Source organism: Euphorbia lathyris, chromosome 4, assembly GCF_963576675.1.
Source record: "Euphorbia lathyris chromosome 4, ddEupLath1.1, whole genome shotgun sequence".
NCBI lineage: Eukaryota > Viridiplantae > Streptophyta > Magnoliopsida > Malpighiales > Euphorbiaceae > Euphorbia > Euphorbia lathyris.
Window position 1 is genome coordinate 3,600,788 of NC_088913.1, and position 23,776 is coordinate 3,624,563.

Sequence of the window (23,776 nt, forward strand, 5' to 3'; positions counted from 1 at the left end):
AATTGAGAAGGAAATGAAGGATCTGAGATGAGTGATTTCCAAAGCTTACAAACCGTTTTGTTCCGATGAAGTTGTTTAACCGAGAGTTTGTAAAAGATTTCTAGCACTATTTCTAATGGAAGATCATTGATTGGGAAAGAAGATTTTTGGCAATCCATCAAATACTCTACTAAATCTCTAAAACAAGAAAACTCTATTGGATACGAGAGTCATAGAAAATTTTAATTGGATAAAAGTCGTTTTACCTTTTGAGATATGGAAAAGGATCAAATACCTGAAATTCGAATATGTGAAAATAGAACAAAACAATTTTTATATGTGATATTATGGTAAAAAAGAATTCCTAAATCCTAATTGGATTACAAAGTTTTATTTATGATGTTGGGAAAAGAATAAGATTATGCCTAAAGAGTAACTGCACTCTATCGCATCTTGTAATATAGTTTAGAAGAACCGACCGGTCCCATAGAGAATAGAATGTGAATACAACACTTAATCAACTTTCTTATTATTTAAGCGGATGAATATTTGAGTTGGTGATTCAATAAAAGAAGACTTGAATTGAAATAACTTAAAAATTATAAAGTACTTGGAAATAAAAGTGCATGTAAATTAAATCTAAGTAAGCTCTCCTTCAAATTCGTCTTAGAAAGCTATTTATTGGAGAACAAAATTAACTCCTATTAAATAAAACCTTCTTGCTTTAGTTACATTTATTGCATATAAATACATATAACCACCCATTTGTAACTTCCAAGCTTTTACTTGCATCAAATGCTTCTTCAGTTGCATCATATTAATTGCTTCATAACCATTATGCTTTGCCTCGTTAATTTCTAATATTGTAGGCGGAGCTCGTTGAGCATGGAAGGCGGCAAGAATTAATCGACTTGTTGAGCCTTTGACCGGATGAAAATCTTCTTGATACTTTTGGCAATCTTTGACTCAAAAAATAAATTATCCTCAATCTATATTTTTTAACTGAAATTCAAAATTAAAATGTTTATTAATTATATACCATTTGGAATAAACAATTAAAGTTTTAAATAAAACATTTATTTTTCCTATTATATATATTTTTTCTCTTTTTTTCTACATAATCACAATCTCTCCAATATAAACTCCAATATAAAGTAATTTATTTATTAATTTTTATATAATTATAGAACTTTAATTTAATAACGTAAAATTTATTGACAAAAAATGAATGAAAAATATTTCAAAAATTATTAAAATAGAAGTAAGACTATTATTGTAAAAAAATTACAACTCTAATAAATTTTACGAATGAAGAAAAAAAGTATACGATTTTTAAAAAATTGTAAGGAATTTATAATAATATTTAATGTTAGTTTAAAGATATTATATTAAAAATAAAGAAAAAATAATTACAATTTAAGAAAACTAATAATATATTTTTTCAAGTATATTAATTTCGGTATATATGTAGTTCAAAAACTTCATTAAAACTAATTAGATCAAATTTGAAACTAAAAGATAAATTTGTTTATGTATATAACTAGGGGCAATTTTGGACTTTCATTTATAAAAACAAATGGAATTACTAAAAAATTAATTAAAGTAAAACTTAAGGACATTACAATAATATAATGAAATTACTAGCGTGTTAAGTAAAAACATAAGGACCTTATAATTATTTACCCAAACCAATATCTAAATATTAAAACTAATCATAATCTCATTCAATATTTAACCAACAAATTCAAATTTAGTTAATATGCATTTAAATCATCAAATATAATGAAAATTGAATTTGAAAAAGTTAAAGAAGGTTGAAATGCAAAACTAAATACAATTATAACAAATTAAAAACCATAAAATTAATTCAAATAAATCTAATCTAAACAACAAAATAAAACTAATAAGAAATTTATCTAATTAATGATTTTATTAACAACTTAAAATCTATTTAATTAAAACTCAAAATAATAAAAAGACACAAAATAAAGTAAAATAAGCTAATTTATACTAGAAAAACATAAAAATACAATAAACTATATTTAAAACTAAAAAAGACTTTAACTTAAAATTAACTTTAAAAAAACTCCAAACAAACTATAAAAGACTCAAAATATAGGAATAAAAACATTCAAATCAGTTTAATTAAAATAGTTAATCATGATGTGAAATCATAACAAAGTAAGGAAGTCTTCTTGCAATTAAACACCGATCATATCTTGACTTAATTCAAGAGTCTCGCTATTGACAAGTGCGGCTAGGTCTCGTTATTAACGAGTTTTCTTTTTGTCCACCCATGCTATTATCTTCTGGCGGCTATGTCCTGGTTTCGGCCGTAATCATTGTTTTTTGCCTATTTTTCTCCTGCTTCTATTGCATCTCAGCGTTCACCTACCATGGACCTAGAGGCAACATTTCAAAACCATGTCACTCTTGAAGAAGAAGGGGCAGTAGGCCTAAAGGTATCGGTGGCCGATGTTGTGGTGCAACAATGACTTAAATCTTATAGCTTATTAGGTCGACTACATATCGATCGCAGTTTTCGTATTCGGATGATGAAACACACCTTTTTAGAATTATGATGTCAGTTTAAGGGCCTCTTTATTAAAGAGTTGAGCCCTAATATATTCCACTTTGATTTCTACCACCCGTTGGAGCGTGATCGTGTGATTCAGGGTGACCCTGGACTGATGAGCAAAACTTGTTGATTCTAACTCGACTGGATGATGGAATATGCTCCCTCACTGCATTGTCACAAGCTAGAGAATTTTGGATACAAGTTTTTGATTTACCTATTGGTTTTATGTCTGTTAAGGTCGCAGAAAGTATTGGGAATTTTATTAAAAACTTTGTGGAAGCTGACTCGAACAATTTCACTGGGGTTGGGAGGACTTATATGAGGATACGGATCCTGCTTGACATACTGAAGCCCCTCAAAAGGAAAATGGATATTGGGAAACAGGGAGGAGATTTCTCATGGATTCAGTTCCATTATGAAAGGCTTCCTACTTTTTGTTTTTTTATGGTAAGATTGGCCACATTGATAAGTGCTATGAGGACCTTCTTGAGCTAGCTGACCTGGCTAAAGTAGAAAGGGCGTACGAATCATGGATGAAGGCTCAGAATCACCGTTCCTTGCTTCCCCTGCCATCACGATTTTTACTGGCTGCTCCACCATCTCTAACACGGTCGCATGGCACTTTTCCTATATCTACTGATGTAACTGGTCATGTGCCCATGACAAACCAATGGTTTATAGCGGGTAGTAGCAACTTTGTGCCACCGTTGCCTTTGTACTCAAACGACAACAATGGATAGCTAGCTAGAGGATAAAGATTAGGTTGTCATCACAGAGGTCAAACGAAGAAGGCATGAGGGGGGTCTGATGGATGTTAGTGGGGAGACTGACAAGTTTAATCAAACAGGTTCTGGTGATTAGGCCCACTACCCTATATAATTTTATTAAGCTAGAACTATCGGGGCATGGGCAATACCCGGATAGTTCGCATGCTTGCAGATTTAGTATCGAAATTTAGGCCTATGTTTATTTTTCTTATGGAACCCAAATGTAATTGTTTAAAAATTGAAGCAATAAGAAGAAAATTTGGCTATGCTGGTCTTTTTTATGTGGATCCTATAAACTGTGGGGGTGGTTTGACGTTGTTTTGGGAACATTCTAATAAAGTTAACTTGATGGGTTTCTCCTCCAATTATATTGATTTCAAAGGTTCATTGTCAGGTTTGTAGGAGTATCGATTAACCGGTTTTTATGGGTTCCCAGAACAAAGTCATTAGGGTGAGTATTGGCAATTGCTGAAATCTTTGTCGACTAAAAGCAAGTTTCCATGGACCATCATAAGCAATTTTAACTATATGGTTCTACATTCTGATAAATTTGGGGGTTTTCGTCATTTGATGTCATTACTTCGTGGATTTCAGGAGGCTATTGATTATTGTGGTCTTATTGAGGTTTGGCAGTGGGACATCGTTATACGTGGGAGAAGAGTAGGGGGACGCTACGGTGTATTGAGGAAAAATTGGACTGGGGTTTTGCAACAGCGGGTTGGTGATAGGGGTCAAAACCTCCTATCTTTAGGTACGGTTTTTAGGACGGTTTAGTTTAGTTTTCCTTCAATAAGCGAGCAATTCTTGCATTTTTATGCATGTGTGCGTATTAGTTAGATTTTATATATGTTTTATTTACTTTTGTAGTTTGAAGTCGTTTTCAGGTCGCTTTTGGGCATATTGCCAAAATAGCACGTACGTGAAATATCATTTATCTATTGTGGCTAAATGATCCACCAAAGGTCGCGCCAAATGAAGTTTTTACTCAAATCTAGCGATTGGTGGGTCAATTTAGCCTTTGAACTGCCGTCGTTTGGAGTTTATATGCGTGTGCAGGTCAAAACAGGAACAATTTCGGGCGAAAATCGTGTCTCAGGGACCCCCGACAGTCGCCCGATGTGTTTGGGCGTTTGTCGCTCGTCGAAGTGGCCCTTATAGGTCAACTCGGTGAGCTGGCCTTTGTTGGTGATAATCTCGAGGTTGTGTTTGAAAAAAATACCACAGATACCACATCGCAAATCGGCCAAACACATGGTACTTTTTTGTAATTAACCCTAAAATATAAATGTTTAACATTAGAGGTAAAATTTTCACACGGGGCAGTACGATTTTTATATTGTCCCGATAGTCAAGGATAGGGCAGGGATGGTTATAAGTGTCCCATCCCATCCCCGTCCCCATCATCGTCCTGGATGTCCCAACACAAATCCTCAATGGATCTCTGACTAAATACTCGAATATAAAAAAACTAAAATAACATATATTATTAATTGATTTTGAACTTGTTTTTATTTTATGCTTTAAATCTTTGTTTGTATTTATTTAATTAATTGTAATTCGGGGACGGAGAATCCCCAATAGACCAGTGGTCGGGATGGTTAATGCAATCTTCACTCCACCCCGTTTACAACCCTAGTAGGTATTCACTATTGTGAAATGATGAGGATCTATACGATGCTTGATCACCATATGAGTGTGCTGCCGTTTGACCGACTTGGGCCGGATTGGTGTGGACACTATGTTTTTTGAGAAATTTTTCATTGATTTAGTCAAAATTTCGAAAATAATTTTAATTAAATAATTTATTTTTTCAAAAACTATTTTATTAAGTTGATTAGGTCGATTTTAGTTTCAAATTTTTTTTTTTCCAGCTACAGATAGCTTTAGTTTTCGTATTCTTTATGAACTGTAATTTCTGCTTCCCCTTTTAAATTCCTTTTTCTTTGACAACGAAACTGAGTAAAATTCTTGAATATATTTTTGACCAAGTTTGTACTGCACAATACGAACTCGTAATTTTCTCAAGTGGACTGTTTTATCCTGAAGGCGGCCAAATTACACAATTGCTTACGCTATCTGAAGGCAGTTTCACAAACGTCTTAAAGAGACAACATCCACGACTCATCCCATACCATTGTGTTTAGTAAATTTGCATTTTTTCTGTCCGTGACACAACAACATCAAAAATAAGTGTATAAATACTTGGAATAGTATGAGTCTACATATTGTTCAATTCTTTTAGTGGATTACTAAACCCAGCCATGATTTCCCACCCCCTAGCCCCGTGAAAAGACCAAACTACCCTTTACCCAAAATTTGAAAAAATAAAAAACCTCTCAAACACTCTTCACACTCTTTGATCAAATTCGGACTAATTTGTGAACCAAAACATGGAGTGTAACAATAACCGTAAAGGAAAAGCGAAAATGATAAGATTTACCTTTTTTGTTTTGTGATTTAAGCTTAAAAATGGAATCTGTGGAAGACTTTTTAAAAACGCTGGAATCGCAGTCGGGCGTATGAACATCACGCCCGTCCTACAGTTCCGGCGTATGAATATCACGCCCGACCTGTGGTTCGGGCGTGAGGCAATCACGCCCGCACCATAGGTCGGGCGTGATATTAATATGCCTGCACCATAGATCGGGCGTGATATTCATACGTCCGACCTATGGTTCGGACGTGATGTTCATACGCCCGAGGGGTTTTTGAATTTTTTTTTTTAAACTTATATTTACATTTTAATTAAATTGTTAAATGTTTAGATTAATTTGGGGTTTAATTTATATGTTAAATTTTGATATTAATTTGATTATAATTTATATGTTAATTTTTTTACGGGTTTAATTCAACAGCGGACTAATTTTTTTTTACGTAACATGCATTTACGAGTTTAATTCAATAGCGGACTAGATTTTTTTTTCTCCCGACACGCGGGCGTGTGGCTGTCACGCCCCACCATGTGGTCGGGCGTGATAGCCCCACGCCTCACCGTGTGTTCGGACGTGTAGCTATCACGCCCGACCACACGGTGAGGCGTGGGGCTATTGTTGAAACACCTTTCCACAAGATTTTGATTTGACAAAATCATCCATGATTAAGAGGAAATTAAATTTAAATGCTTTGATTTAATTGTACTAATGTGTTTGTTCAATATTGAGTGCAAAAATATACATAAAGTTAGACAGGACAAAAGTCAGCATAAGTCAAAGCTGAGTGGAACGGAACTCAGCATGAAAGAGTAGAAGCTGAGTGGAGTAGAACTCAGTGTCAGAAGTCTTCTTCAAAGTTGCCAGAACGAAGCTGACTAAATTAGAAGACTCTTTCAGAATTATACAAACAGAACGGAGCTGACTAAAAAGGAACTCAACATGGAAGTTGAACATTCGAAGATAACGAATGAAGCTGAGTGACAGTCAGGACAACATGAAGGATCCGTTCACTAAAGGACAAAGTCTGCCAATCTTCTGCACCAATAATTGAAGCCTCGAAAATACACAGAAGACTAATTCTAAGAAACATGGGTCAATGGATTATTGGTAAAAGACAACTGGCACAAAAAGACAAGTCTGATGCAAGAAGACAAAACCTGACGCCTGAAGAAAACAGAGGAAGGGAATGGCGGAACAGTCTGAAGCTGACCAGAAGATGTTCCATAAAAGAGCCGTTTTGGTGTTAACGGCTAAAACAATTCAAATGATCCATCTGCAGATTTCCATCTATAAAAGGACAATCAAGAACCTTGGATCATTGCCGAAGTATCAAAAGAAAAATACAAGAGAGAAAATCTTGAAAGCACTCAAATACAAAAGGATCTTACACCAACTTTTCTATTCTCTGTGTAAATGCTAGATTGATTGTTTTGTAATCATCTAAAGTGTTCTTTATTGAAAAAGAACAAGTGTGTGATCAATAGGAATATTGAGAGTGTTGAGCTGAGTACTTGGTTGTAAGTATTCAGTGGTAGAAAAATCTAAGTGCTGGATTGTAGTACTTAGTAGGAGCTGAGTAGACGAATAGAGGACGTACTCTTGCATACTCACTGCCTTGTAAAGGGTTTGTGCTCTACCTTGAAAGAGCTCAGTATTGGATTGAAAATCCCAGGAGGAACTGGGGACTGGACGTAGGCAGAGAGGCCGAACCAGGATAAGTCGTGCTGAGTAACTTCTAAACTCTTTCTCTCAATATATATATATATATGTGCATGTGTTGGTTGTGATATTTACTCAGCTTATAAATTGTTAAAACTGAAACTGAGTAAATCTGAGTTGGAAGCTGACCTCTCAAGTGTCAATTCCCAACTCTCAAGTCAAGCAGTCTTAGTCAGCATAGGACTAAAACTGTCTGACCAGTCAATCGGCCGTGCTGACCAACACGCTGAGTTAATAAACTCTTAAAATAACATTAAGTCAGCATAATTAAAAGCGAAAAAGTTACATTAGTTCCTATCCCCCCCCCCCTTGGAACTAATTACTAGGGACCAACAAATGGTATCAGAGCTAAAAGCTCACTACTCAAAGATCTAACAATCTTGAGCTGATCCTGACAAATGGCTGAAAATAGCACTCGGTTCCTTCTAGGAAACCAAACAACACAGATACTCCCTGAGGGACTATCAATAACTAGGCCTCCCCTATTCTTTGGATCCAATTATACATTCTGGAAGAATAGGATGAAGAACTTTATTCAAGCCACTAACATGAGTGCATGGCTTGCAATTGCTCAAGGTCCACATGTGCCATACAAAACTGTTAACAATGAGAAAATTGTTAAAAGTGAAGCTGAGTGGACAGAGGATGACCTCAGAAAATTACAAAATAATGCTTCGGCTATCAATATGCTTCACTGTGCTCTAGATGCTGCATAATACAATAAGATTTCAGGTTGTGAGTCAGCACAGGAGATCTGGAAGAAGCTGGAAGTAACTTATGAAGGCACCAGCAAGGTCAAAGAATCCAAAGTGAACTAACACATGCGATTGTATGAGCTGTTCGAGATGACTGACAATGAGGAAATCTCAGCAATGAATGCCAGGTTCACCAACATAATAAATGAGCTTAAAAGACTCAGTAAGAATTTCACTGAAGAAGAACAAGTGAAGAAAATCTTACGAAGTCTTCCCAAGAGCTGGCAAGCCAAGAAGACAGCTGTAGAGGAAGCTCAGGACCTGACCACATACAAATATGATGAGCTGATCGGTTCCTTGCTGACCCATGAAATTTCCATGAAAAACTTTGAAGCTAAAGAAAAATCTGAGGACAAGAAACAGAAATCACTAGTGATGAAAGCTGACTCCACAAAAGCTGAGTCAACTGATGATGAGGAAATGGCCATGTTTACTAGAAAAATGAAAAAGTTGTTCAGAAGAAATGAAAGAAATAGTAAGCGGCCATACAAGAGAGGAGACAGATATAAAGCTGAGTCCAGTGACACCAGATACAAAAAGGACAGCTCCAAGCCTGTCACATGTTACGAGTGCCATCAAACTGGGCATATTAAGTCAAGCTGTCCTAATCTGAAGAAAGATAAGAATGGAAGCAAAAAGGCAATGGTAGCCACGTGGAGTGACAGTGATGAGTCGACATCATCTGAAGCTGAGCAAAATGAAACAACCAATATATGTTTCGTGGCAGATGATGGAGCTGACCAAGCTCAATCTGAGCAAGCTGATCTCTCTGGAGATTCTGAGCAAGAGGAAAACAACAATGAGGTAACATCCTTACTTTTGCTTAGAAACGAAATGGTAAATGCCCTGAGTGACTTATATACACTAACTAAGAAGTGTAACAAAAAGATTAAATCACTCAGCAGGCGATGTGACGAGATTGAAGAGGTCAAGCTAAGTGACCTCCGATATCTCCTCCAGGACAACTCAGATTTACATACCAACATGCAAATCTTGCATAAGTTCGTCACGGAGGTTCAAACTGAGTCAAAGAAACTTAGAAAGGATGTCACAACCTTGCAGAGTTAAGTGAAAGGCTCAAGTAGAAATAAACCCCATGCTGAGCATGCAAGTACTAGTCAGCATAAGCAATTCACTCAATGTGAGTGTTGTGGAAAAAGGGGGCACACAAAAGATGTGTGTTGGCATAACAAGCGGATTGTCCAATGTGACTTCTGCTGAAGAAAAGGGCATTCCACAAAAGTATGCTGGCACGCCCAACACAACAATGCTGACCATACTCAGTACAACCCTCAAAGGGTACCTTTTTATGACTTCTGTGGTAAGCCTGGCCACACCATAAAAGTATGTCGTCACAAGTTGAAATATGATTTTGCACCTGTTTACGCTAACAAGAAAGGACCCAAAAAGAATTGGGTACCTAAAAACGAATAGTTTAAAATGCAGGTCAGCTTGACATACGTGGAGAAATCAAAACTTTGGTATATAGACAGCGCATGCTCAAGACACATGACAGGTGATGAAACTCAGTTCATCACACTAGAGCTTAAAGGAGGAGGTAGTGTAAGCTTTGGAGACAACAAGAAGGGCAAGATAGTTGGCTCAGGAACTATCGGAGGTAACCCTAAAATTGAGTCAGTCTCCTTAGTTAAGGGTCTCAAATATAATCTTCTAAGTGTAGCGCAGCTTTGCAAGAGTGGAAGAAAGGTTATATTTGATGATACTAAGTGTCAAATACTCAAGGGAAAAACAAATGATTTGATTTTAACAACCCCTCGTGTAGAAAATGTTTACATGTTGAGTTTGGAAAAACAATTTTCAAAAAGTATATGCTTAGTGTCTAAAGAGGACAACTCCTGACTATGGCATAGGAGACTTGGGCATGTCAGCATGGACCTCCTTGCCAAACTAGCTAGAAAGCAATTAGTTGAGGGATTACCCAAATTAAAGTATGAAAAAGATCAACTTTGTAATGCTTGTCAGCAAGGTAAACAAACCAAAAAATCTTTTCATAGCAAAAAGGTTGTCTCAACCAAAAGACCATTAGAATTACTACATTTGGATCTTTTCGGACCTATCCAGCCACTCAGCATGGGAGGTAAGACATTTTCCTTAGTTATTGTAGATGATTTCTCTAGGTATACTTGGGTCATCTTGTTGAGCAGCAAAGATGAGACATTTGAGATGTTTACTACATTAGTAAAAAGGCTTGAAAATGACAAAGACCTAAGAGTAGCTCACATTAGAAGTGATAATGGTGGAGAATTCAAAAACCAATTGTTTGATGAATTCTGTGAAACTAATGGTATTGACCACAATTTCTCTGCCCCTAGAACTCCTCAACAGAATGGAGTTGTTGAAAGGAAGAATATGACAATAGTAGAAATTGCTAGGACAATGCTGAGTGAAAATAGGCTTCCAAAGTATTTTTGGGGAGAAGCTGTCAACACAGCATGTTATATATTGAATAGGGCCTTGGTAAGACCTATATTAAAGAAAACCCCTTATGAACTTTGGAAAGGACGAAAGCCCAATATTGGATACTTTCATGCCTTTGGGTGTAAATGTTTTATACTCAACACTAAGGATAATCTGGCAAAGTTTGATGCCAAAGCTGGCGAAGCAATCTTTTTAGGGTACTCAACAAACAGCAAAGCATATAGAATTTATAATAAAAGAACCCAAGTTGTAGAAGAGTCAGTACATGTTGAGTTCGATGAAACTGACCCTACAGGTAAGTCAGCTCAGCTCGAAGAAGATGAACCAAGCTCAGCTTCCGCTGATCAACCAGAAGCCTCTGTGTCATCTATACAAGGGCTGACCCAAGGTAAGCAATAAACTGAAATATCTTTTGCTGACCAATCTATTCCTGTAGAGATTGTAGAAACACCTCTTCCAAACAACTCAACATTGCCCAAAGAAATAAAGATTCCAAGAGGACACACAGAAAAGTCCATCCTTGATGCTGCCAACAACAAGTTGATGACCAGAGATCAACTTAGGAAATACCTCGGCAATGTTGCCTTCGTCTCAATGCATGAGCCAAAGAATTTTGCTGATGCTGAGCAAGATGAGTATTGGATCAATGCCATGCAAGAAGAACTTGACCAATTCACTAGAAATGAGGTATGGGATCTAGTACCTAGACCTAGGAATCAAAAACCCATAGGAACCAAGTGGGTCTTTAGAAATAAACTAGATGAGCATGGAAACGTAATTAGAAACAAAGCTCGACTTGTAGCCCAAGGCTATAGTCAGCAAGAGGGTATAGACTATGGAGAAATGTTTGCACCAGTTGCTAGATTAGAAGCTATACGTATATTGTGTGCATATGCAAGTTTCATGAACTTCAAATTGTATCAAATGGATGTTAAAAGTGCATTTCTTAATGGCTTTATAAACGAAGAGCTATATGTTAATCAACCTCCTGGGTTTGAAGATTCAAAGTTTTCAAACCACGTTTATAAACTTAAAAAGGCCCTGTACGGCCTAAAGCAAGCTCCAAGAGCTTGGTATGAGAGGTTGACCAATTTCCTGCTGACTAGGAACTATGTCAGAGGAAAAGCTGACACAACCTTGTTCATTAAGAAAAAGGGCAAACATACCCTACTTGCACAGATATATGTAGATGATATAATATTTGGTGCTACTGACGAATCTTTGTGCAAAGAATTTAGCCAACAGATGCAAACTGAGTTTGAAATGTCCATGATGGGTGAACTCAACTTCTTCCTTGGACTTCAAATTAAGCAAGGTAAGAATGGCATCTTTATAAGTCAGTCTAAGTACACCAAAGAAATGTTGAAGAAATTCAGCATGGTAGATTGCAAACTCATATCAACCCCCATGGGTACTGATACTATCCTATGCAAAGATGAGAAGAGTAAGTCAATTGATAGTAAACTCTATCGAGGTATGATAGGTTCCTTACTTTATCTCACAGCTAGTAGACTTGATATACAGTACTCAGTATGTTATTGTGCAAGATATCAAGCTGACCCAAGGGAATCTCACCTAATTGCTGTAAAAAGAATTTTTAGATACTTGCAGAGCTCAGTTGATGCAGGTCTATAGTATCCAACTTCAAATGACTTCACACTCATTGGATATACTGATGCTGACTATGGACGAGATAAACTAGAACGAAAGAGTACTTCGGGAGGATGTTATTTCCTCGGAAGCTGTCTAGTATCTTGGTTCAGCAAGAAGCAATCATCCGTAGCCCTGTCTACAACCGAAGCTGAGTACGTGGCTGCTGGAAGCTGTGTTGCACAAGTCCTATGGATAAAGCAACAGCTTGAGGATTATGGAGTTAAAACAAAGACAATAAAGATCAGATGTGACAACAAAAGTGCCATTGATCTATCTAAGAATCCAGTCCAACACAGCAGGATGAAGCATGTTAGCATAAGACATCACTTCATCAGAGATCACGTACTAAAGGATGAGATCAAGCTGACCTATGTGCCAACAAATGAACAGCTTGCAGATATCTTCACCAAGCCCTTAGCACGAGAACAATTCAATATACTAAGGGAAGCCATCGGTATGTCAAATCCACTCTAAATAAATCTATATGAAAAATTGAATGTTGAGTGGAAATTTGAATGATTGTGCAAATGCCATGCTGAGTAGATAAACATATTGAGTAATCACCTTATGCTGAGTAGATGTACATGCTGAGTGATTAACGTATGTTGAGTTACTAAGAGATAGGAAATCCATCTACGTAGAATTAAATACTCAGTATCATAATCGATTCATATACTGGCAAACTGAGTAAAAGCCCACTTGCATCGATAAACAATGACACGTGTAACAAATCATACCTAGAAAAACGCAAGCAATAATGAATACCCATGCGCCGAACTTGTCATAAATGGCAGAATCTTTGTCAATTAAAGTCCCAAGAAGAAAACGGCTAGTTCATTAATTAGGAATGATTCAAGACCCCATAAGTAGTGGAAGGATCCCCACTCATTACTCTTTACGCTTACGATCTTCTATAATCGAATCCTTCTCTCTCTCTAAACCTTTAAACCTTCATCTGTAACAATGGCTTCCGGCAAGAACGAAATCCCTAACCTTACCACTCAGCTTGGCCAAACCTCTGGCAAACCCGCTCAAGCTGACCCCGCTAGTTCTTCGAAGCAAATAGAAAGGAATATGATCAAGGTCCATAAAAAGGTCAACAACTTGGAAGTCTTAAAATGCAGATGGTTTTCTCCAGGATTCATCACTTCTGAGAAACCGTTCTGTGACTAGATCGAGAAAAACAACTGGACCGGTCTCTTTTCACTCACCGGAAAATCCTACCCTAGGCTGGTCAGAGAATTTTATTCCAACATGTTTGTTGATGAAGAGGATGCTGACTATTTGGAGACTACGATCAAAGGTCAGAAAATCACCATAACTTCTGCCTATCTAGCTACTCTGCTAAACTTACCAGACGAAGGAATAGAATTTAGGACAACAAAAGAGAAGGTACCAAAGGAAAAGCTTGACAAGATCAAGGGGTTCTGTAAACCCAAGAATCATAAAGGTGAAATACCCAGCACCTGTATGGGGCAAGAACAAAAGATGGCTCACTATGTGCTGACCAACTTCATCTTCCCCAAACTCAGCTCAACTTCCTCTGCTTCCAATTTTGAACAGTGCTTCATATGGCACATGTTGACCTACACTCCACTTAACATACCCGTCTTTCTAGTTGGGGCTCTTCAACGCAGTGGAAAGAAGCTCAGGCTGGGTTCTCTGATCACTAAGATCATTGAGGACAAAAGGATTGAGACAGTCAATGAGACTGAAAGCTGGGGGAATGAAATTACAGCCGGCTTGCTGGTTGGGTTACTGTACAATCAGCCTTTGAAAGGATATGAAGAAGTTGAAGATGCTGAGGAAAATGATGAAGCTGAGCAAGAAGTTGAGCCTGAAAATGAGCCTGAGAAATAAGTGGAGGCTCCTGCTGAGTCCCCTAAGGAAAAGAAGAAGAAGAAGAGAAAGGCCATTGAAACATGCTCCAAAGACATCAATGTTGTCCCAAAGAAAGTGAGACTAGTGTCTCAAGAAAAAGTTAAAGTTGACAAGGCTAAGGAGAAAGCTGAGTCGGCAGAGAAGAGAAAGAGGCCAGAAGAGCCTAAGGTTGAAGAAGAGGGAACTCCGGAATCCCCTTTGGTGAAAAGGAAGAAGGTTAATACCTTAAAGACAGTTGAAGCTGATCCCCTAGATTGGGTTGTATCTTCCAAAGGTCATGGAACTGACCTAGAAAAGGAAGCTGAGAAAGAAACTGAGCAAAAAGCTGAGAAAGCAAATGTTGAAGAAGAAAGGGGAGCTGAGAAAGAAACTCATGTTGAGGAAGAAGTCCATACTGAGCAGGAAGAACCTGCTGATGTTGAGCAACCTCAGGGTGATACTGAGCAAAGAGTTGAGGAAGAAGAAAATGTTGCTGTTAAGGATCATGTTGAGCAACATGAGCATCCAACTGTGGAAGAAGAGACAATTGATACTGATGAGGAGAACATTTATGCTGACCCTTCTCCTCCCAAGGAACAAAAGTTCAAGCGGCTTAAGAAGAAAGCCCATAAAACTCAAGTTATTGATCTCCTTGCAGACTCTCCTCTTCAAGAACAAATTTATTGACCTGTCTGAGCTACAGTTCACATACTTTGCAAACGACCCTGAGTCTCCTTCAAAAGAAAAACAAGCCTCTGTTACTCAGGATGAGGAACAAGCCAAAAGCCTTGAAGATCCAAATCCAGCTGCTCAAGATGGAACAAATCCTGCCTCAACGTCACCAAATCAAGTTGAGAAGGTCAACATGATTAACCAAACTCCACCTCCAACTCAGCATGTTGACAACTCAGCTCCTGAAGCTAATCTACATCAAAGTCCAGTCACCAATCAAGGTGATCAATCTGGAAAACAGTCAACTCCTCCAGCATCAAGCTCAATTCCAGCTTCTGAGACAAATGCTGCTAAATTCACCTACTTGAATGCTAGTGAGTCAGGACGACGAATCATTGCCTCTGCTCAGTCCTTGCTTCAAGATTTGAACCCTTCTCAAGCTGATGCTACTAGATCGTCTCATGCTGAGTCCTCCCACCTATCTGGCATCACTCAGCTTCTCAATGAACTAAGAGGACTCAAGGATCTTGTAAGTATTATAACCACCGTTCAAACTCAGCAACCAAGCCAAGACCAAATAGCAAAGTTGACTGAATTGGTACTCACAATGGTGAACCATCTGAACTCGCTTGAAGGCAAAATCCAACAACCGTCAGAAGTTAATCCAGGATATGCAACTTCTACTGAGCTTCAAGGCTATTTTGCTAAGTTAACTGCAGAACTGACCAAATCAAGCGCAACTGGCAATCCTGAGTATGCTACCTCTGCTGAGTTACAAGAATGCTTTACCAAGCTTAATGCTGAGCTGACCAATACGCGTGAAGTAGTCTCTTCTACCTTTCAGTGCACAATTGACCAATTAAGTGAAGCGGTGAGTCTCCTCAACGTCAACAAAGCCCAAATGGATGTTGACCCAGTCTCCAATGGTCAACTCTTGAGCTTTTCCCAAGCAATTATGAAGGCAATGCGCATCAACAATGCTCAGCGCATGTTTTATGACTCTGCCTTGCTAAAGATGTACCACCAATCTTTTGGTCAGCTCACCAGCGCTCACCTGGCTTAGCAAATCCCATGAAGGCCTACTCAGCATGATTAGCAGCTCTCTCCGGGTTCCTCACCATGTCCAAGATGACAGTGTTCCTATAATTGATGGCTTGCGTGAAAGCACAAAGAAGCTCCAGCGTTACTCAACTCACCTCTCCACTCATGCTCGTAACGATACCTTCCTTTATAAGCTCGATGATGGCAAAACGGGGGAGAAAAGCCAAGAAGGAACTCAGGGCCACGAAGGAACTCAACTTGCAGGAAATGCCTCAGGAAGTAAAGATAAAGGCAAAGGAGTATATCAAGCTGAGGAAAAGAAGAAGAACTAGATATAGCTTAGTCAATGTTTAGGACTTAGCATAGAATCTTTCCTTCCTCATATGTTTTTTTTATGTTTAATCTATGACAAGTACTATTTCCTAAATCTGGTCGATAAAATTGAACAAACAAATTAAGAAGTAAAACATACTCAGTATACATTTAACACTAAAACACTTATGTAATAAACTGAGTAACAACATACTTCTAATATTTTTGAAAACTGACTTAAATCAAAATTAGCTCAGATCTTGGAAAATCTAACATTAAATTAAGTCACTATACACAAATGTCTTAAGGTTAATTCAATTAAATCTTGAAAGGTCTAGAATTAAGTCAAAGACAATATGTGCAACCCTTACGGGGGAGTCATTTCAAAAATAAATTAATCATGGTGCAACTTATAACTGAGTTCCATAATTATGTATTTTGCCAACATCAAAATGGGGGAGTTTGTTGAAACACCTTTCCACAAGATTTTGATTTGATAAAATCATCCATGATTAAGAGGAAATTAAATTTAAATGCTTTGATTTAATTGTACTAATGTGTTTGTTCAATATTGAGTGCAAAAATATACATAAAGTTAGACAGGACAAAAGTCAGCATAAGCCAAAGCTGAGTGGAACGGAACTCAGCATGAAAGAGTAGAAGCTGAGTGGAGTAGAACTCAGTGTCAGAAGTCTTCTTCAAAGTTGCCAGAACGAAGCTGACTAAATTAGAAGACTCTTTCAGAATTATACAAACAGAACGGAGCTGACTAAAAAGGAACTCAGCATGGAAGTTGAACATTCGAAGATAACGAATGAAGCTGAGTGACAGTCAGGACAACATGAAGGATCTATTCACTAAAGGACAAAGTCTGCCAATCTTCTGCACCAATAATTGAAGCCTCGAAAATACACAGAAGACTAATTCCAAGAAACATGGGTCAATGAATTATTGGTAAAAGACAACTGGCACAAAAAGACAAGTCTGATGTAAGAAGACAAAACCTGACGCCTGAAGAAAACAGAGGAAGGGAATGGCGGAAAAGTCTGAAGATGTTCCCTAAAAGAGCCGTTTTGGTGTTAACGGCTAAAACAATTCAAATGATCCATCTGCAGATTTCCATCTATAAAAGGACAATCAAGAACCTTGGATCATTGCCGAAGTATCAAAAGAAAAATACAAGGGAGAAAATCTTGAAAGCACTCAAATACAAAAGGATCTTATACCAACTTTTCTATTCTCTGTGTAAATGCTAGATTGATTGTTTTGTAATCATCTAAAGTGTTCTTTATTGAAAAAGAACAAGTGTGTGATCAATAGGAATATTGAGAGTGTTGAGCTGAGTACTTGGTTGTAAGTATTCAGTGGTAGAAAAATCTAAGTGCTGGGTTGTAGTACTTAGTAGGAGCTGAGTAGACGAATAGAGGACGTACTCTTGCATACTCACTGCCTTATAAAGGGTTTGTGCTCTACCTTGAAAGAGCTCAGTATTGGATTGAAAATCCCAGGAGGAACTGGGGACTGGACGTAGGCAGAGAGGCCGAACCAGGATAAGTCGTGCTGAGTAACTTCTAAACTCTTTCTCTCAATATATATATATATATATATATATATATGTGCATGTGTTGGTTGTGATATTTACTCAGCTTATAAATTGTTAAAACTGAAACTGAGTAAATCTGAGTGCTGAGTTGGAAGCTGACCTCTCAAGTGTCAATTCCCAACTCTCAAGTCAAGCAGTCTTAGTCAGCATAGGACTAAAACTATCTGACCAATCAATCGGCCGTGCTGACCAACACGCTGAGTTAATAAACTCTTAAAATAATATTAAGTCAGCATAATTAAAAGCGAAAAAGTTACATTAGTTCCTATCCCCCCTTTGGAACTAATTACTAGGGACCAACAGCTATCACGTCCGACCACAGGTTGAGGCGTGATAGCCACACGTCCGAGTGTCGAGAGAGCAAAAAAAAATAGCTTTTTCCTCCCCAAAATCCATGAAAGGGCATTTTCATCCTTTCACGGTGCTAGGGGTGGGAATTTGGAGCTGGGTTTAACAACACCCTTCTTTTATTATGTATTCTTTATGTATTTAACAATTTCTCATAACATGTGGTGTATGGTCAATTTTATTCTAGTATAAAAGCGTAATTCAAAACATTTATGTGTTTGATGGTTTATTCAATCCATTAACACTAAGTATAGGTTAAAATCCAGAAGGTACTTATAATCTATTACGTGGTATTATATGCTTAAATAATAGTAAGGCTTAATACATCATTTGCCCCCTGAACTTATCTAAAAAGCTTGATTGGCCCTCTGAACTTTCAAAATATCCCGATAGCTCCCTGAACTTGTATAGAATGTTCAGTTAGCCCCCTGAACTTGCATAAAATGTAATCATTTGATCACTCGGTCGCAAAAAAGTAAGTTAAATGTGGAAGATGTATTCCACGCATCTTAGAATGTGATTACATAATTAAAAAAATAGATTAAAAATGAAGTTATTGCTTGCTAAACTATACAACTTGTCTTTTCTAATCTAAGAATCCTATACCCCGATTTCAGTCGTTTTACTTTTTTTAAGACTCGTGTAATACATCTTTCGCATTTGACTTACTTTTTTGCGATCGAGTGATCAAGTGATTACATTTTACGCAAGTTCAATGGGCTAAGTTAACATTTTATGCAAGTTTAGGGGCTATCGGGACACTTTGAAAGTTTAGGGGACCAATCAAACTTTTTGGACAAATTCAAATAGTAATGATTTGGGTCAGGAGCAAAAATACCCCTAACGTTTTGGGTCAGGAGCAATTTTACCCCTAACGTCTAAAATGGTGGAATTTTACCCCTAACGTTGATAATTTGGATCAATTTGAGAAACTATTATAAAACATAGATATTTTTGTTCCTTATTTTGCACTAATTGCATATCAATTCGTTCTAAACAAAGGATTTCATGTTTTTTATAATTTAATAATAGAATTGGAGATTAATATTTATAAATTCGGTGAATTTTTTAAATTTTTTTGTTTAGTTCGTGTGAAAGAAAATATAATTTTTTTTATTTTATTTGTTATTTTTTCACATCCCAACATATGTTTGTTATTTGTTACTGATAAAATGACGCACTTGTGAAGTGTAGATACAAGATTCATGACCGAGAAGACAAACGATGAATTATTTCTCAAATTGACCAAAATTATTAACGTTAGGGGTAAAATTGCTCTTAGCTACAAACATCAGAGGTAAAATTGCACCATTTTAAACGTTAGGGGTAAAATTGCTCCTCACCCAAAATGTTAGGGGTATTTTTATACCTTAACCCTTTAAAATTTTAATCACGAGGAGAATGTTAGAATTTTATGGTTAAAATTTTATTTTTTATTATTATGATTTAGTAAAACTAGTTCCTAAATATTTTATTGGACCTTTTAATAGCTATTTTTACTCCAAATCTTTTTCCTATTTTATAGCCATTTCACAATCCTTCCAATGAAAATATTGATTCTAATTTAACCATTATAAATGGTTGTTGTGGCTCTACTTTTACTCAGTCTTAATTTAATTGTTATTTTATTGATATTATTAGCATTTTTATTGTAATTAAATTCTTTGATATCATCAATTATTATATTTTGATTTAATCGAATATGAATATTTGGGTTAAGGTGCAAAAATACCCCTAATGTTTTGGGCCAAGAGCAATTTTACCCTTAACGTTTAAAATGGTGCAATTTTACCCTTAACGTTGAAAGCCAAGAGCAATTTTACCCCTAACGTTAATAAATTGGGTCAATTTGAGAAATAATTCATCAAACTGTATTCTCGGTCATGAATCTTGTTATCTACATTTCATATGTGTGTCATTCTATCAGTAACAAATCACAAACATTCGTTGGGTATGTGAAAAAAATAAAAAAAAATATACTGTCTTTTTATACGTATTAGACAAAAAAAATCAAAAAATCCATCGAATTTATAAACATTAACCTCAAATTCTATTATTAAATTATAAAAAAATATGAAATCCTTTTTTAGAACGAATTATTATGCAATTGGTGCAGAATAATGAACAAAAATATATGTGTTTTATAGTGCCTGAAATTGATCCAATTTATCAACATTAGGGGTAAAATTGCTCTTGGCTTCCAACGTTAGGGGTAAAATTGTACAATTTTAAACGTTAGGAGTATTTTTGCACCTTAACCCTAAATATTTTATCGTGATTTGATTTACCATGAAATAACAAATACAACAAATATTATTATTATCATGCCTATATATATAAAAGCTTCGTAATTAGTCTAATTTCTAAATATGTTTCCATTCATTATATCCCGTCCGATTGTGCGATTTGAGATTCGTCATTCACCCTTTAAATGAATCATGTTCCAACTAAACTATTTTACAACTCGTGTCAAATGATGTTTTCTTGTTTTAAAGATTTAATAGAGCATCTGATGGGTTGCCAAAGATCATCTTTTCCATTCAATGATCTTCCATTAGAAATAGTACTGGAAATCTTTTACAAACTTTCTATTAAACAACTTCATCGGAACAAAATGGTTTGCAAGCTCTGGAATTCACTCATCTCAGAACCTTCGTTTCCTTCCCAATTCTTACTTCGAAGAAACCCTCAAATTTCACCAACTTTCACCTTGTTTCTAACCTATTACGGTAGGATTTATGATCGCAGCCCGATTCAATGCCTAACCAATGATGGAAAATCATGGTTTAAGCAAAACAAAGATTTCTTAAACTTTCTTCCTGCCGCTAGATTCAGAGAGATTGATAGAGATTTTTATATAGCTCATAGTTCAAGTAATGGGTTGATTTTATGCCGCAGAACAATCTTCCCCTAAGGATGTATTTACGATGTCTGCAATCCTACCACGAAGCAATGGATTACTCTTCCTTGTCCACCCAGCGGCAGATGGGTTGAGTTATCAGGATTAATTGTTTGCAATCCGAATTCTGAAACCCCTAATTTTACCAGAACTCCGTTCAAGGTTGTTAGATTATTCACTTATCTTGCAAAAGAAAGCGAATTAGGTGTGGAGATATTCGACTCTGCAACTAACCGATGGAAGGTATGTAGCACTAAACATCTTATGATCTCAAATGAGTTAATAAATGTATAACTGGCAGATAGAGAAATTCTAGAATACTCATATTTTAGGCAGTCCTTCATAAATTGTTAATTTGTTAGATCCTAAAGTAGCTTAAAGTCATACAGATCCTAAAGTAGCTTAAAGTGATACAGACTTCAACTTATCCGGATCTCCTCTTATTGTACTACAGTAAGATTGAGGGTAAATAATTTATTAGTCCATTCCTTTTTATCTAATACACTGTTTAGTCTTCATATTTTAAAAAACACATTATAATGTCCTTATTTTTTTATCAATATTAATCCTTTGGTCCTTCTATCCATTTTTTTTTAGATTTTTAACCGTTATATTTAGTATAAATATGTTCGGTTAAAAATCTAATAAAATAGATAAAAGGACCAAAAGGTTAAAATTGACAAAAAAAAATATGAATCTTATAATGTGTTTTTCAAAATAGAAAGACTAACAGTAAGAAAATGGGGCTAATAAACTATTTACCTAAGATTAATTAGGTCATTTAAGCAATTTTAAGGCTATCATATGCTTTTATAGATAAGTTGGAGGATCTCGATGTATATTAAGCTAAATATATATTTATATATGAACATAGAATATAAAAAAAAAATAGCAGAGGTACACATTCAACACATAAAAGTAGGGGTGGTCACAGTTCGGTTAACTGGTCCATCAGGCAAAAACATTAACCGAACCGTTATCAATGGTTTTTTAACCATCCAAACCGAAACAGGTCCATATTAAAAAAAATCCAAACCAAAACAGGTCCATATCAATCGGTTAACCATCAACCAGTTAACCATTAATTTTGGTTAACGGTTTTTAACCAATTCTCACTAGTTAACCAAAAATCAACGGTTAAATTTTTACCCAAACCTAAATTTTAAACAATATTAAAATACACATAATTTTAAAAATTCAAACGAAACGAATTCATATAAAAATTTAGAATTCAAACATAAATACCGAACTAAAAAACAATCCATCAAGTTTACATTTAAAACATAAAGAAATGTAAATAATATTTCGTCAAAGTACTTATTACAACATAAAACAGTATAACCTATGTTATATATTTATATTAATCTATGTTATAATCTATGTATTTATATTTATATTTGTCTTACCTTTATCGTCAAATGACCTATATTTTTTTTAAATTTATATTTATTAAATGGTTCGGTTAACCGTTAACTGCGGTTTTTGAACACTCTAACCCAAAATCAAAATCGGTACCTATCTATTTTTTTAACCATTAAGAAAACAACCGGTTTGGTTAACCGCTTTTCCAGTTCGGTTACCGATTTTTGGTTCGGTTACCGGTTTTTTCCCCACCCTTACATAAAAGAAGGGTGTTGTTAAACTCAGCCCCATTTTCCCACCCATAGCCCCGTGAAAGGACGAAATTACCCTTTCATAGATTTTGGGGTGGGAAAATCACTTTTTTTTCCTCTCTCGATGCAAGGGCGTATGGACATCACGCCTCACCACATGATGGGGCGTGTGAAGATCACGTCTTCCCGTGTGGCCGGGCGTGATATCCTTACGCTTCACCGAGTGGTCGGACGTATGAGCATCACGCCCGACCACTCGGTGAGGCGTAGGGCTATCACGCCCGGCCACACGGGAAGGCGTGATCTTCACACGCCCGTGTATCGAGAGAGCAAAAAAAATGTGTCATGTATCCCGTATATATGCCGTTAAACCCGTAAATAGTCCGTTAAATGTACTTAACAAAAAAAATTTAACAACATAAAAATTAAAATAAACATTAATAAACATAAACATTTATAAACGTAATATATACAACAAAAAGTGTTCAAATGTATGAAGTTATATAAAAAAAAAATAATCTAGTTCGCCCGACGCCACGCATCCATAAACTCATCCATCTCCCTCTTAATGCGTGGAACATCCTCGTCAGATCGGTGGGTAGCCGCTAGTTGGGTGACACGCCACAACCAGCTAACCCACTGCAAAAAAAATCAATAAATAAATATTTAAAATTAAACACATATAAACCAATACAAAATAATAATATTAAAAAATAATAAACTTACCAATTCGCTGTTGGCGCGAGAATGCTGTACCGGTCCAGCCTGTGGTGCATGAAGGAGATGGGGATGCGAATACTGCATATACCAATCCATATAAGCAGGATCACAGGCAGTGGGATCGTATCCGACTGGTCGGCATCTCCTCCGATCGATGCCCCGAGCCGATGGAAATCTCCTCCAGGTGTCCTCAACTGTGACTAAGGAATGCGTGAGCTTGTACGATAACGACTTCCATGGTCGTACTGCTTTATCAGGTCTAATACGCTCAGCTGGGATAGGCTGAGTATATCCGACCTGTCGCAGCGCTCGGTCGGGCATATACATCTCGACGATGTCTCTACACCGTATCCAACCGGCGTAGGACACCCGAAGCCGATCATCAT